This window comes from Gymnoscopelus braueri, assembly GCF_963280865.1.
Source record: "Gymnoscopelus braueri genome assembly, chromosome: 13".
Lineage (NCBI taxonomy): Eukaryota > Metazoa > Chordata > Actinopteri > Myctophiformes > Myctophidae > Gymnoscopelus > Gymnoscopelus braueri.
This window is the reverse complement of record NC_137615.1, coordinates 7476174-7493384: the sequence shown is the minus strand read 5'-3', so window position 1 is coordinate 7493384 and position 17211 is coordinate 7476174. Positions and strand designations below refer to the sequence as shown.

At 42.6% G+C, this 17211-nt stretch overlaps 1 pseudogene across 1 annotated transcript in view; it reads right to left on the bottom strand.

Moving 5' to 3' along the window:
• Positions 1-17211, bottom strand: part of LOC308099375 (tectonin beta-propeller repeat-containing protein 1-like) — a 46449-nt pseudogene that overhangs the window by 10110 nt on the left and 19128 nt on the right. The window contains exons 15-22 of the transcript XR_013935142.1: positions 14382-14531; positions 13093-13250; positions 11957-12084; positions 10042-10129; positions 3593-3689; positions 3269-3348; positions 1861-1917; positions 1346-1520 (exon numbers count right to left, since the gene is read on the bottom strand). The product of XR_013935142.1 is annotated as a tectonin beta-propeller repeat-containing protein 1-like (transcript). The remainder of the gene's footprint in view (positions 1-1345; positions 1521-1860; positions 1918-3268; positions 3349-3592; positions 3690-10041; positions 10130-11956; positions 12085-13092; positions 13251-14381; positions 14532-17211) is intronic.

Here is a 17211-nt window from a genome sequence, read left to right as displayed (position 1 = left end):
CCTCGGATCGGGCCTAGATGTGAGGGCCGCGAAGCAGTACAGTACGACAGTAAACTAAACAAGACCAGGAGACCTGGTTCTGCCAGACCCAGAATAAGTACTTTATAAGATCAGAGCACTACGTCACCGGACTTCACATGACGTGTCAGCCTGTGTCTATGCCCATGTATGGACGAAAGGGGGACAGACTTTTTTTGGCTGGGGCCGGAGGACAAAGTGACCATGCCCATGTATGGACGAAACAGGTACAAAGCCTCATGTAAGCCCGACCCCTTGGGTCTGGCAAAAAAGAGAACAAATTCTGCATAAGGTGAGATGGCCAGGTGGTTGACAAACAGAGATGACATAAAGTGAGATGACCAGGTGGTTGACAAACAGAGATGACATAAAGTGAGATGACCAGGTGGTTGACAAACAGAGATGACATAAAGTGAGATGACCAGACAGAGATGACATAAGGTGAGATGACCAGGTGGTTGACAGACAGAGATGACATAAAGTGAGATGACCAGGTGGTTGACATACAGAGATGACATAAGGTGAGATGACCAGGTGGTTGACATACAGAGATGACATAAGGTGAGATGACCAGGTGGTTGACAGACAGAGATGACATAAAGTGAGATGACCAGGTGGTTGACATACAGAGATGACATAAAGTGAGATGACCAGGTGGTTGACATACAGAGATGACATAAAGTGAGATGACCAGGTGGTTGACAGACAGAGATGACAAAGTGAGATGACCAGGTGGTTGACAGACAGAGATGACATAAAGTGAGATGGCCAGGTGGTTGACAGACAGAGATGACATAAAGTGAGATGACCAGGTGGTTGACAGACAGAGATGACATAAAGTGAGATGGCCAGGTGGTTGACAGACAGAGATGACATAAAGTGAGATGGCCAGGTGGTTGACAGACAGAGATGACATAAAGTGAGATGGCCAGGTGGTTGACAGACAGAGATGACATAAAGTGAGATGACCAGGTGGTTGACAGACAGAGATGACATAAAGTGAGATGACCAGGTGGTTGACAGACAGAGATGACATAAGGTGAGATGACCAGGTGGTTGACAGACAGAGATGACATAAAGTGAGATGACCAGGTGGTTGACATACAGAGATGACATAAAGTGAGATGACCAGGTGGTTGACAGACAAAGATGACATAAAGTGAGATGACCAGGTGGTTGACAGACAGAGATGACATAAGGTGAGATGACCAGGTGGTTGACAGACAGAGATGACATAAAGTGAGATGACCAGGTGGTTGACAGACAGAGATGACATAAAGTGAGATGACCAGGTGGTTGACAGACAGAGATGACATCGTTTCCTCACCGCAGGGTGTTGGGGTTGGACCCCCAGTCGACACAGCACGTCCCCCTTGTCGCTGAGCGCCCAGACGGGGACGTGCTCCGCCCGGCTCTGGGCCAGACACGGCATCACAGAGATGTCACTCAGACGGATGGGCGGGACATGCTGCCACGGACCAATCACAGTGATCTTGCACTTCCTGTAAACAGAGGTACAACAACGGCGACGTCAGTCACATGTTTTAACCCATTCAAACCGGGAACGCGTCGCACGTGTCATTTTAGATTTTTTTGGGGGGCTATTAAAAAATAGCAGATCTACAAGCTCATAGCGTGGCACTCCCACGCTATGAGCTTGTAGATCTGCTATTTTTGAATAATCTCTTGTGCAAATTTTATGTCTAAAAACTCAAACCCTGTGTGTGTGTGTGTGTGTGTGTGTGTGTGTGTGTGTGTGTGTGTGTGTGTGTGTGTGTGTGTGTGTGTGTGTGTGTGTGTGTGTGTGTGTGTGTGTGTGTGTGTACATTGACGTGCACATACCTAGCCCATCTCCTGCGTCTGACAAAGTCCTTCATGGTCTTGTGGCCGTGGAAAGTCCTACGGAAAAAAAAAAACACACCAGACCAGACCCATTAAAGTCTCACATGGGTCTCTGTCGCCCCGGGGTCCCCCAGAGGTCTATACTAGGCCCCCCTCCTTTTCTCCCCTCTACACAAAATGTCTTCGCCCCAAAAATTGCTGATCTACAAGCTCACAGCGCGTAGCGTGAGCTTGTAGATGGGCTATTTTTTGCCGAATGTTTGACCCCCAGAATAGGGTTCATGAGGTTTAAGGTAAGTGATATATTTTTGTTAGAATAAGTGCTAAATAGCTCTATATTTTGATAGTAATCACTGCTATAGAGTGTTTGGGGGGTCTGACCCCTGTTACTGAACAAACAGTCTATAGCAGAGGTCTTCAACAGGGGGTCCGCGACCCCTAGGGGGTCCGCGGAGGTACTGCAGGGGGTCCGCAAAATTGTTGTTTGATTAAACAATATTTTTGTTTGAAAAAAAAATGGAAAAAAAATTACATTTTTTCCCCCAAAATGTCAAATCGTCTTTAAACATAACATGAATCCATAGCAAACAGATAAATGGAGGCACAATACACAATAACATGGTATGTTTATACATATTTTGTAGAGAATGTTTTATTTTTCACACCTACTGGGGCAGGTGCGTATAGGAGAAGGCAATATAAAACACAATTGTATACATAAATATACAATATATGTGGTAGCCCCCCCTACCCTACGAGGTAGGGGGTCCCTGCTCCATCTCCCCATCAGTTTGGGGGTCCCTGGCCTGAAAAGGTTGAAGACCCCTGGTCTATAGCGATCAGAATATATAGAGCTTTAACATTTTAACCAAAAATAATACAATATCTTTAATACAAATATATCGAGTGCTATGAGCTTGTAGATCTGCAATTTTCGTGGAAGTTTTGTGCAAATCTTTGAATATAAATATTTAAAGCGAAAAAAATGTACTCCAATCTGTGCTTCTGCATGGGGGTCCCTGGAACAACGTATTTTGCGATGGGGGTCCGCGGCCAAATACATATCATTTTGGGGGTCCTTGACATGGAAAAGTTGGAGCACCACTGATATAGTAGCAACATACTGATAGGATTTTTTTTTTGCCCCAGAAGCAATGATTTGAGTTAAAAATGTTTGTTTGAAAAAATATAAATATTCAAAAATTTGCACAAATTTTCAAGATTAAAAAGAAATAGCGGATCTACAAGCTCATGAGCTTGTAGATCTGCTATTTTAGCCAAATAAATCTAAAAGTGTCACAGATGTCGGTCTAAAAGGGTTAATAAAATAGAATTGTTACACAAACTATAATAGAGTAGAATGTTTACAACTTATTTATACTAAAAAGAGAAGAGTTGCAGTACGTACACGGGGAAGTCAGCTGCATACTGCCAGCCCTCGCTGTCTGTGCCACCGGGCAATTTGCAGTCTATGCTCCACTCTGACACCTGCAGGACACGGGAGCATACTACAGTCAAATGACGGATCACAATGTGTATCGATGTTGTCGGGCAGAAACCTCTTATCTCCATATTCTAACTTTTTGTGTTTTTTTCTTAAATGAACGCCTGTGTGTGTGTGTGTGTGTGTGTGTGTGTGTGTGTGTGTGTGTGTGTGTGTGTGTGTGTGTGTGTGTGTGTGTGTGTGTGTGTGTGTGTGTGTGTGTGTGTGTGTGTGTGTGTGTGTGCCTACCCAGGCCCACAGAGGGGAGGGAGTGTGTGTGTTGCTTTTCGTACACTCTTTGAAGCCACTCTCATCGCTCCACATGGGGCGGTCGGTGGGGAGACCCCTGGGAGGGAGAGAGAGAGAGAGAGCGCAAGAGAGCTTGTACATCTGCTAATTTTGGAAAAAAAATACACAAATCTTCTCTTCTGGGGGTCCCGGGTAGGAGACACAAAGGAGACTCTTTGTGTCTCCTACCGGAACCGCTGCCTACCGGTCCGCTGGTCATCAAATTATTGACTTAGGATTTAGGAATGCGAAAAAAAAACAAAAAAAATATCCATGAATTCAAGTCTCCATGGGGTGACTGATAGATAGAAAAACATATTTTTTTTGGATGAACTATCCCTTCAATGGGTTAAAGTGAAATGAAGTTAAAAAAAAATAATAATAATAAAGAAAGAAAACCAAACTGAGTCAATTTTTTTCCACCACTATCCGCGGTTTTGCAGTCATACCTCCCACTCTCATCAGCCTCTGCTCAGCTGACTGCTGTCATTGGCTGTAAAAAAGTGCTTCATCTACAGCAGACTGTTCAATTTGACAATTCAGGCGTTTTAGCAGACACTCTCATCCTGAGAGACTCACAGAGTGCAAGATCAGAGTAGCTATAACTAGGCTAAGTTAGCTATAACTTAGCCTAGTTATAGCTTAAACACATTCAATCCGGGGACACATCTCTGTCATTTTAGATTTCTCTGGCTATTCAAAAAATAGCAGACATACAAGCTCATAGCGCGGCACCGAGTGCCGCGCTATGAGCTTGTAGATCTGCTATTTTTTGAAAAATCGTGAAAATGTGTGCAAATCTTTGAACATATATATTTTTTTACAAATATATATATTTAAAGATTTGCACACATTTTCACATTAAAAAACAAAAAATCACACCCAGTGTGAAGTGGGCGGTGTGGTCATCACAGTGGTCATCATAGTGATGGAAGCTCACTTTAAAAAAAAAATGATTTTTTTTTAAAAGTGCATAATCCTATTTATAGGTTATTAATGTCATCATGTGTCTCGCTAGCCAATCACAGTGCTGAATAGAGTCAGCCAATAGTCAGCCAATCACAGTACAGCTAGGGGTGTACTAATGAGCCAATCACAATACAGCTAATGAGGTGTCCCAACCCCACTTATAGGGGCGGCTACACCGCCCAGAAATAGCAGATCTACAAGCTCATAGCGCGGCACCGAGTGCCGCGCTATGAGCTTGTATATCTGCTATTTTTGAATAGCCAAAGAAATCTAAAAATGACAGAGATACTTTCCTGGCTAAATGGGTTAAATGGCTTTTTTAAAAGCCATTTAAGCTATAACTAGGCTAAGTTTGAACTTAGTGTGAGGTGGTGCAACTGGCCCCTTGAAGCCTATAGAGCATCGAAGTTCCCACCCACTTCCTGGTTTTTCGTGGTGCCGGAAGGAACAACTCAATGCATTTTTCCCATTGACATTTCCAAAAATATTTATATCTATTAATTTAAGCCTCGAATCAAGCCATCATGACATGACATGAATCATGACCATAAAACGTTTTTTTCTGTGATTTTTTTTTATTTTATATTTAATTATATGATATACTATATTTAATAAATACCCTTTGTTTTGCCGTTTTCCAAAAAAAAAAATCACAGAATCAAACGTTTTATGGTCATGATTCATATCATGTCATGATGGCTTGATTCGAGGCTTAAATTAATAGATATAAATATTTTTGGAAATGTCAATGGGAAAAATGCATTGAGTTGTTCCTTCCGGCACCACGAAAAACCAGGAAGTGGGCGGGAACTGCGATGCTCTATAGTCCAGTGGATTCGAAAAACTGGGGGGTCGGGACCCAAATGATTTTGTACGGGTCCCCGGATGATTAGCTTAATGTGCAACATTGTTTTCTCACTCAACAGTAAACAAACAGCATAAGTGTAAATAGGGTATCTGCACATTTCTAAAGTTACAATTTAATGACTTATAAGACCTGAGGCGATTCTTTAAAAAAAATCTAAATCCTAACAGTTTTTCGAAAAAAATCGAAAACTTATTTTTTTTCAAGATTTTTCAAAAAATAGCAGATCTACAAGCTCACAGCGCGGCACTCGGTGCCGCGCTATGAGCTTGTATATCTGCTATTTTTGAATAGCCAAAGAAATCTAAAGTGACGCAGATGCGTTCCAGGTCTTAATGGGTTAAGACCTTTTTATTACCAAATTGTTCAAATATTACGTAAAATAAAAAGGCGAGCGTTGTGAAAGTAGCCGATATACAAGCTCACAACGCCTGTAGATCGGCTATTTTCACAAAATGTATCTGTGAAACCAAGTCAAACTGAATGTAAAGAAAAAAAGCTAAAGCTCTATTATTCTGATAGTAATAATTGCAGGATAGAATAGTTTGTTCAGTAACAGGGGTGTCCCTGTCTCACCAGCTCTGTAGTAAACCAATTGTTTTTTTTTCTTCAGGTAGGTCACCAATTTCATCCACTCAGGAGAGAGTAGGCTACCCAATGGCCAGCTTCCATTTCATCGTTTTCCAATTCAAATATCGTCTGCACATTTTTTTGTTTGTTCCTTCCATCACTTCAAATTTCACTTGTTTATCCTGCATGTATCCTGTACGAGTTCTTCTCCCTGATTGGGTACATTTGGTATCCCCAACTGAAAATGTATTGTCCGTTTACTAAAGGGCTGAACGAGACGGGGGAGACCTCCGTTTCTGAACAAACACTGTATAGAATGCACCTCCAAAACCCCTAGGGGGCGCCTACACACACTAACAGCTGCACCTTCTGTCGTACAAACGATTCCCCCCCCACAGCTTTCTCGTGTCCTGATGGCTGCACCCCATGACTGACAGCCTTCTGACTGTCTGTGTGTCAGCCTGTCTGTGCCCCCATTTAATGCCCATATATGGAGGTTCTTGAGGAATGCAGGGAATGGGTGTGAGTGTGTCTCGCGTATCTCTAGCCTGGTTATCAGACTGAAGCTGCGTGGAGCTTCAGTCTGACATTGGCTGCAGTGTAAGGCGATGACAAGGGGGAGGGGATTCGAATTTCCCTAAACCAATCGCATCGGACGTCACAGCACAAGCTTGTTTTTGGAGATATTCACTGATTGGCTTGTCGTTAGACCCACCCCCACCTCCGACTCTCATTGGACGGTACCTTTTATACCGAATAAATCCTAGGATCACATTTCAACACCAGACCACACAATCAACTAAAATATGGGGTTATTATGGGGATGCCAGACGTTATCAACAACTGCTGACGTTGTGTTGATGACATCATCAAGGGATTAGCCATCCCATATAAAGGATGCCGTTTGACAAGATAGTGTTATTCAGTATACATGATTAACAGGTATACTTCATTCCAAGCCTACGCAGAGAGATATTCGTACGCATATTATTCATAGCTCGAGTTTGGGCCGGTTCAAGAACCGAAGGACTCACAGGCGATTATTGAAGGTTACTGATACAAGAAATTTCGGCCAAACCGCCCTCGTCCGAGCATTACCCGGTGCTTTACCTGTTGACTTATAAGGTATGAAGGGGAGGGAAGCACAGGCTGAACTGAAGCAAAGAATACAGCAGAGGAATATACGAGAGCAACAGCAGCATCTAGCGCAGCAACGGATACGTGCCATCAATTCACACCGAGAAAAGACGCTGTCATGGGGTGGCGAAGAGAACGGCAGAGAGTCGCACGGACCGAGGGAGATATTCTCTGACAAAATAGCAGCCGCACTGCGCGAGCAAGAAGAACGAAAGAGGGACATAGTCTCCGTCGCTGACAAAAAAGCAGCCGCACAGCGCGAGCAAGAAGAACGAAAGAGGGACATAGTCTCCGTCTCTGACAAAAAAGCAGCCGCACTGCGCGAGCAAGAAGAACGAAGGAGGGACATAGTCTCCGTCTCTGACAAAAAAGCAGCCGCACAGCGCGAGCAAGAACGAAAGGGGGAGATATTCTCTGACAAAATAGGAGCCGCACTGCGCGAGCAACAAGGACGAAAGAGGGACATAGTCTCTGATAAACCAGCAGCCGTACAGCACGAGCAAGAAGGCCGAAGCAAGGACATAGTCTCTGATAAAATAGCAGCCGCACTGCGCGAGCAACAAGGACGAAAGAGGGACATAGTCTCCGTCTCTGACAAAAAAGCAGCCACACAGCGCGAGCAAGAACGAAAGGGGGAGATATTCTCCGACAAAATAGTAGCTGCACTGCGGGAGCAAGAAGAACGAAAGAGGGAGATATTCTCTGACAAAATAGTAGCCGCACAGCAGGAGCAAGAAGAACAAAAGGGGGAGATATTCTCTGACAAAATAGTAGCTGCACTCCGGGAGCAACAAGAACGAAAGAAGGACATAGTCTCGGACAAAATAGTAGCCGCACTGCGGGAGCAACAAGACCAAAAGAGGGACATAGTCTCTGACAAAATAGCAGCCGTACAGCAGGAGCAAGAAGAACGAAAGAGGGACATAGTCTCTGAAGAAGAACGAAAGAGGGACGTAGTCCCTGACAAAACAGCAGCCACACAGCGGGAGCAAGATGAACGGAAGAGGAACGTAATCTTTGACAAAATGGCAGCCGAACAGCGGGACCAAGACCGAAGGAGAAGCCTGAAGGGGGAAGAAGAAGAGATGTTTGCCGTGCTGGCGTGTGTCAACGAGATCGCCGAGATAGACGTCAAGAAGCCGACGCTGATGAGGTCACTCAAAGAGCTCAGGGAGCTGAGGACGCAGGCACAGCAACGGGCCGGCACGAGCCTCTGCGACGACGACTCCTTCACTCAGATGGCAGAACAACGTGCGAGGGATTACTGGAAACAGAAGAACGAGCAGCTGGATTACGCGACGACGCTAAGAGAACGTGAGCATGAAAACGAGCGAAGCGGCTTTGTGCTGCAGAGAGCGGCAGCTAGGGAAGGGATCAACTCCCCATTGATCCCGGAGCCGGCCCCAATGCCTAGACCGCTAGGCATTGGGGACAGAATGCTTTATCGGCGCATGGAAGACAGACTCAGAGAAGCAGCAGCTGGACTAGGAGGAGGAGGAGGAGGAGGAGGAGGAGGAGGAGGAGGAGGAGGAGGAGGAGATGGATACGAAGATGAAGAAGAGGAAGAGGAAGAGGTTGAGGAAGAAGTGGAAGAAGAATGCTAAAAGCGATGTATTGAGACGGATATTAACGTCTTCAGGTATGGGTCAATGCAAGAGGCCCCAGTCCCTGGCCCCGTCAATAGCCCTGTCCCTTACTGTACATTACTTTTGTGATATTAATGTAATTATTATCAATAAAATCTTTGTCTTTCCAATTATTTGGGGGCCCACTTGAAATATCCTCATAATAATAGATCAGATTTATATAGCACTTATCTAAGTACCCAAAATCGCTTTACATAAAGAAAAGGAAGGACCAACTTTAATAAGAAAGAAAGAAATTAAAATGATAAAAGGTTAAGCATGGGTTAGGGAGACATCTTAACTAGACCTTAGCTGGGAGAAGCTATCCTGAAGAGTGGGTTTTGAGTGAGGTTTCATGGCCCACAGGTTGGTTAATCGCTATAAGAGACCCTTTGTGTTTATTTGTGTTCACATTATTGAGACAGCAATAAGTATTTGGGCGTGGTTTAACAATAACAGTCCAGATGACAATCGTGCACAATTAGCTGAATGGGTAAAGAGGCAGGCCGCCTGGGAAACGGAAGGTTCCAGGGTTGATCCCCGCCCCGGCAATGTGTCGAGGTGTCCCTGAGCAAAGGGACTTAACCCCCAACTGCCCCTGCGCTCAAGTCTGACTGCTGGGGCAGCAATCAGCTGGGTGAAGATGAAAACTTTCCTTTGTGGGAGCAAATAGGTCTAATTATATTATTATTATTATTGTTATTGTTATTGTTATTATTATTATATATCGTTAATCTGGGTCATTATTAATAACCCTGCCCAATACTCACCTGTCTTAGCCCCAGCTTAAGGTTGGTTGCACCTGGGGAGTGTTGTAATTTTGCATTTTTCACTAGTTTTTATTTTTACTTAGTTTTCACTTTTTGTTTCCAATTTCTGTTTAGTTTATTTTTTGTGAAGGGTTAGTTTTAGTTGAGTTTTTTTAGTTTTAGTGTTAGTTTGAGTTTTTTACAGGTTAGTTGGGGCAACTTATGTTGCTATATGAGTGGTTCTTAAACATTTTTCATGTCAAGGACCTCCCAAAATGATAATGTATTTGGCCGGGCAATCCAGGGACCTCCCAGAAGCAAAGATTTGAGTTACAAATGTTCGCTTTAAAAATATATATACTGCATAGCTCATTGCGTGGCACCAAGTGCCGCGCTATGAGCTTGTGTATCTGCTATTTTTGAAAAGCCAGAGAAATCTAAAATGACGTTCAATGCGTTCCCGGATTGAACGGGTCAAGTGAAGCGCTCTTATACTTGTCTGTATATCCAGTCATGGGGTTCCATCTCTGGTTCTCGAATATTTGAACACTCCTCACGTCCGTCTGTGTCTGCAGTGCATCTCCTGAAACAAACACCAAACGAGGACAACACTAAACGCTGTGAGCGTGTAGCCATGTGCAGTGGTGGAAAGTAACTAAGTACATGTACTCAAGTACTGTACTTAAGTACTACTTTACTGGAGTATTTCCAATTGTCTATACTTTTACTTCTACTCCACTACATCTCGGAGGCAAATATTGTACTTTTACTCCACTACAATTATTTGATAGCTTTAGTTACTAGTTACTTTGCAGATATAAATTATTATATTATAAAACATATACTAACCACTTCAGCCATATTTTATACATAGGCTATTTGAAAATAGCCGATCTACAAGCTCACAGCGCGTCGCATCGCGACGCGTTGTGACCTTGTAGATCTGCTATTTTCAAACATTTTAGTACTTTTACTTTTGGTACTTTAAGTACATTTTGATACCAATACTTTTGTACTTTTACTCAAGTACATTTTGAATTCCAGACTTTTACTTGTAACAGAGTACTTCTACATTGCGGTATTGATACTTTTACTTAAGTAAAACATTTGAGTACTTTTTCCACCACTGGCCCATGTGTAGAAGCGCAGCAGACGGTAACGTATTGAACCGCATGCTCAAGCAATTACACAACACAAGCAAGCAACAAGCAAGGAAATTGACCAAAAAAAATGGGTCATTTTATCGTCTACTCAGGCTTTTGTGAGACCCCCAGACAGTTTTTAATTTTCTTGATTCGGTATTCAGATATTTGATATTAATTTTATCAGACACTTCCTATACAAACCCATTATAAGTTCAAACTCCATTTTTAACATGTTAGATTCATCAAAAACACCCATCCTTGGTTCTGGTGACTCACCCTGCCCTCCTAATGCATGAGGGGGCCGTGTTCTTTCGATATTCTTTTTTCATTTATTTAAGTGAATGAAAAAAGTAATTGAAAAAACACAGTCTCCTCACGTATTAGAAGGACGGGTGTTTCCGATTAAAATAATATCATGGTTAAAATAGAGTTTGAAGTTACAATGGGTTTGTATAGGAAGGGGGCGTGTCTGATAAAAATGGATATCTAAATACTGAATCAAGCAACTTAAAAACTGTCCGGGGTGCTCCCAAAAGCCTGAGTAGACGATAAAATGACCCAAATTTTTTTTTAAAGTGAAATATCCCTTTAAGCCCTTAAGCGCTTAATAGTATTCAATGCACTTAAATATATAGAGAGAAAATTATTTAAGAGACACAGACCTACCTTACTGAGAAAACATATTAAACAATTAGTTATTAAAGGAATTATGCATCGACCATAAGTAAAAGGCCCTGAAGATGCAGAGACTAGATGAGATGACTGGAGATATTAGGGCAGTGGTTCTCAAAGTGGGGTCCGGGGACCCCAGGGGGTCCTTGAGGGAGTTCCAGGGGGTCCCCAGCTAAATGATAGTTAGGAACCAAATGGACCCTTATGGGTCTGTAACTCGGAGAGTGTACAAATAACCAAATGGACCCTAACAGGTCCATTTCGTTCCATTTGTACACTCTCAGAGTTAAATTAACCTTGAACATAAATTGGGGTCCCAGAGATTGAAATTAAATGGGGGTCTGTAACCTAATGCATGTCAAACTGGAGGTCCTTGAAATTAAAATGGTTGAAAATCACTGCTAGAGCTGTAAAAATCTTCTCTTATGGGGGTCCTTGGCATAATATATTTTCAAATGGGGGTCTGCGGGCTAATACGTGTCAATTTGGGGGTTCTTCACATGAAAAGGTTTGAGAACCACTGGAATATGGAGAGATACAGACTAAGTCAAGGGGGGGTACGTGTCTACGGGGGAGGGGGGGTATGTGTTTACCCGGGGTGGGCTGCTGCCCGCTGTGCCCGCTGTAGACCCATGCCGTGCCGTCCCACCCGATGCCCCACGCCAGCCCCAGACTGTTGGACTCTACCCAGCGCAGGTGGCCCGGGACCTGGCGCCAGAACCTGCAGCATAGCACCACAACACAACACAACACAACACAACGCCACAGAGCGGAAAGCACCCAGCGTTAGCCACTTAGCACACATTTAGCACAAGACCACCAGAAACATATATAGTAACAACAGAGTTAGCATATTAGCAACACAAACATGACCGACTTAACATTGCCGACATTTTCAACAGTAGGCTGAATAGTTCTTGCACGTTAGAGCGATTAAGTGGTTAGTGATTTGCGGTGGTGTAAAGTGACTTGAGTACATTTACTCAAGTACTGTACTTAAGTACAATTTTGAGGCGCTTTTACTTTACTGGAGTATTTCCAATTGTCTATACTTTTACTTCTACTCCACTCAGTGGTGGAAAGTAACTAAGTACATTTACTTAAGTACTGTACTTAAGTAAAATGTTGAGGTATTTGTACTTTACTTGAGTATTTCCAATTTCCAATACTTTTACTTCTACTCCACTACATTTCAGAGGCAAATATTGTACTTTTACTCCACTACATTTATTTGAAAACTTTAGTTACTAGTTACTTTTCAGATATAAATTATGATATAATGAAACATACCTTAATCAGTTTAACCCTATTTTATACCTAGGCTATTTGAAAATAGCCGATCTACAAGCTCACAACGCGTCGCATCGCGACGCGTTGTGAGCTTGTAGATCTGCTATTTTCAAATATTTAGTACTTTTACTTTTGGTACTTTAAGTACATTTTGATGCCAATACTTTTGTACTTTTACTCAAGTAAATTTTGAATTCTGGACTTTTACTTGTAACAGAGTAGTTTTATATTGCAGTATTGGTACTTTTACTAAAGTAAAGAATTTGAGTACTTTTTCCACCACTGTGTCTCCACTACATCTCAGAGGCAGATATTGCACTTTTACTCCACTACAATTATGAGTTTGGAGCCCCCTCCCCCCTCCCCCCTCCCCCCAAGGACCCCACTTTGGGAAGCACTGATCTACTGTATACAGCACTAGTAGGTATGTGGGTCTCACATGAGGTCACAGTGCAGGGTGTTGGTGGGGCTCTCCAGCGAGTAGGAGGGCTCGTGGACCATGATGTCTCCTTTAGAGGTGGTGGCCCACAGGGCCTGGGTGGAGGGCGGCCCCCGGATCCCCCTGCTCTCGCAGCAACACTCGCACAACAGCGACACCTAGAGGACGGAACGAGGACAACGGATATTATGCTGCTCTCGCAGCAACACTCGCACAACAGCGACACCTAGAGGACGGAACGAGGACAACGGATATTACGCTGCTCTCGCAGCAACACTCGCACAACAGCGACACCTAGAGGACGGAACCAGTGGTGTAAAGTAAGTACATTTACTCAAGTACCGTACTTAAACGATACCCAGTCTTTTATTAATTACTGTATAAAAGATACCCAGTCATGTATTAATTATTGTATATAAATGGTACCCAGTCATGTATTAATTATTGTATATAAATGGTACCCAGTCATGTATTAATTATTGTATATAAATGGTACCCAGTCATTTATGAATTATTGTATATAAATGGTAACCAGTCATGTATTAATTATTGTATATAAATGGTAGTCATTTATGAATTATTGTATATAAATGGTACCCAGTCATTTATGAATTATTGTATATAAATGGTACCCAGTCATGTATTAATTATTGAATATAAATGGTACCCAGTCATTTATGAATTATTGTATATAAATGGTAACCAGTCATGTATTAATTATTGTATATAAATGGTACCCAGTCATGTATTAATTATTGTATATAAATGGTACCCAGTCATGTATTAATTATTGAATATAAATGGTACCCAGTCATTTATGAATTATTGTATATAAATGGTAACCAGTCATGTATTAATTATTGTATATAAATGGTAGTCATTTATGAATTATTGTATATAAATGGTACCCAGTCATTTATGAATTATTGTATATAAATGGTAACCAGTCATGTATTAATTATTGTATATAAATGGTAACCAGTCATGTATTAATTATTGTATATAAATGGTAGTCATTTATGAATTATTGTATATAAATGGTACCCAGTCATGTATTAATTATTGTATATAAATGGTACCCAGTCATGTATGAATTATTGTATATAAATGGTGCCCAGTCATGTATTAATTATTGTATATAAATGGTGCCCAGTCATTTATGAATTATTGTATATAAATGGTGCCCAGTCATTTATGAATTAATGTATATAAATGGTACCCAGTCATGTATTAATTATTGTATATAAATGGTGCCCAGTCATTTATGAATTATTGTATATAAATGGTACCCAGTCATTCATGTCCTTCTCAGTGGGAGCGGCCAGCACCAGAGGCCACCTCTGCTTGGTCCTGTTGGTGGTGTACACAGCAAAGGCATAGTGGCAGTCCCTGAGCACCGGGACCAACGCTGTCACCTCGTTTATGAAGACGTGGAGGTACTGAGAGAGAGAGAGAGTCTTAGTTTTAGTCATCATAGCTTAGTTTTTATTTAGTTTTTGTTTAGTTTTCGTCAGTGAAAAAAGGTATTCGACTAAAATTTTTCGTCATCGTTTTAGTCGACGAAATCAACACTGTTCTACACCATTCAGACATTTCTATCACAGGACACATAGTTAGATACATAGAACCATACAGTACATAGTGTAGACTGGACGTGGAACAGCACCTTAAGGAACATTGTACCTTGATGCTGATGTTCAAATAACATGCAGGGGTTGACACTAACGGTTGCCCGACTGCCCGTGGCAAGTAAATAAAACGTTCGGGCAGGTGGAGTTTGCTTTCAGGTTGCCCGACGGGCAGGTTCGTTTGAGTGGGGATTTCTGTCTTTAGTTCGCTATAAACTCAACACAAGATGTCTGTGGACATTTTTTAATAAGTCATATTGTATAGGTATTGAGACATTTTGCATAAATATTGAGTTATGTTCATATCTCACAGCCCCAGAATTAGCAAGTAAAGTAAAAAAAAGAAAAGAAAAAGTGTTAAAATGAACGGTAATTCCAATTTTAACTATCACAATTTACTTGTTGGTCAAGTGGGCATGACCTTTGGGCAAGTAGAACATGACCTTGCCCGATGGGCAAGTGCCTCTGAGACCTTACTGTCAACCCCTGAACATGTACACACAACCTGCATATGATGCCAACATCCTAAATATTCACGTATATGAGGTCTGACGTCAAAACCACGCCCCCTGGGTCATGACGTTTACATTAAAATATATATATATATATATATATATATATATATATATATATATATATAATAAGAACTGCGTTCCAAAATTAAAGAGGAAAAAATGTATGGGGCCGGCACTCTGTCAGGGAGGTGGCTCTTTATCCTTTATATTTAATGATATCTAATACAATCTGTGATGGGAGAACATTTGTTCTGCGGCGGAACCAGGAAGTGTCGTTGGAAAACTACAGCCAATCACTGTCGTCACTGAAGCGTGTCACACTCCGACTCCGTCAATTTATGAGCTATGCACTCATTATAAAAAAAAAAAACCATTTTTTCACCCACTGTAATCAGTGGGTGAAAATCAGCTGCGCTCCCTCTGCCAGCCTGGGGAGAGCCCTGAACTGAGCTCATGCTTCCTTCAATGCATGAGTGAGCAGGCCGCTTCTCATCACCCGACAGGGGGGAGTTTCCCCGGTAGGACATACAGTATCGCGTAACACGTTATTCCAACCAGTTCCTTTCCCCTCCATCAGGCGCCCCGGCTGACCAGGGGAAGGCAGTATAGAGAGCAGGATCACTGCATGTTTTTTGTGAGGGGTACCTACCCTAGGGGACACGAGAACATGCAAACTCCACACAGAAAGGCCCTTTCGTCCCCGGCGGGAATCGAACCCAGGACTTTCTTGCTGTGAGGCAACAGCGCTACCCATAGATATAGAAACCTAGATACCTCATTGGCCTCTGCAGTTCGTTGGAGCGACCTGTATCGCGACCACCATTTTAGAGAAGTTTTGATTGATTGATTGATTGAAAATTTTATTAGGCAAAATAATGTAAAACATCACAGTTACATTTATAATACTTTTGACTAAAAGGTCCGACCAAAAAAGTCCTTGCGGACTTAGACATATATAGTAGCAACCAAACAGTTCAAATCAACATAAAATACAGAGAAAAAATACCACTATGTACAAAAAAAAGCGTGGGAAAAATATATATATATATACAAGAAAAAAGGGGAGGGGGGGGGGGGGTCGTCTGTCTACCGGGAAACTGGTACTACCTCCTCTTATGGCCTCCAGAAAGATGAGTTTTTAGTGCTGTTTTAAATGAGCCCAGCAAACTGCATTTTTTGAGGGATGGGGTTAGACTATTCCATACCTTGGTGGCCGTGCTGTAGAAGGAGAATATGTTTGTTTTATGGGTGGGTGGTACCAGATTGTTGTTTACGCTCCCTCTAGTTTCGTGACTGTGGGTGTCACTAACTTTTTGGAGGTATTTAGACAGATAAGCGGGTATAGGGGGCATTTCGGGCAAATCTGCGTTTACAATTTTGAAGACCAGTCCCATTTTTTGTTGTTTAACCCGGTCTTCCACCCTGAGCCAGCCTAGGCTGGCAAAGTGAGTGGGAGAGAGGTGGGTCATGGGCCCCAGTCCGAGAAGTAGTCAAATCAGTTTGTTTTGGGAGGTTTGAAGCTTAGTGGAAGCTGGTGTGCGCCCGAGATACAGACGCCTCAGAGCCGGAGGAGGCGTCTACCTTTATATGTCTATGGCGCTACCGACTGTTGATAGTCATGGCTGCCAGTTCCCACCTGACGTCATGTGTGAGTTCAGACTGCTCCAGACCGTACTGATTAACCGCTAGCTTGCATAACGTCTTCAGATTCGGACTCAAGTCTAAGATGTACAGATCACTGGCGGGTGGTTCGGCTCCTCCAAGGAGGATGACACGATCTCCCACCATGCAACAGCACATCTCGTACTTCATTGAATACAAGCTTTTCCCCTTGGCCTCAACCTTCTTCCAGGAGGAGGCCTCTGGATTGAATTTCCACACATCATTGACCATCTGTTTCAGGTAGTGGCCACTAGGTATGTACAGCTCTCCATCGTAGGCAAAGGCTAAATGGCGCCCGCGTCCTTCTAGAAGGA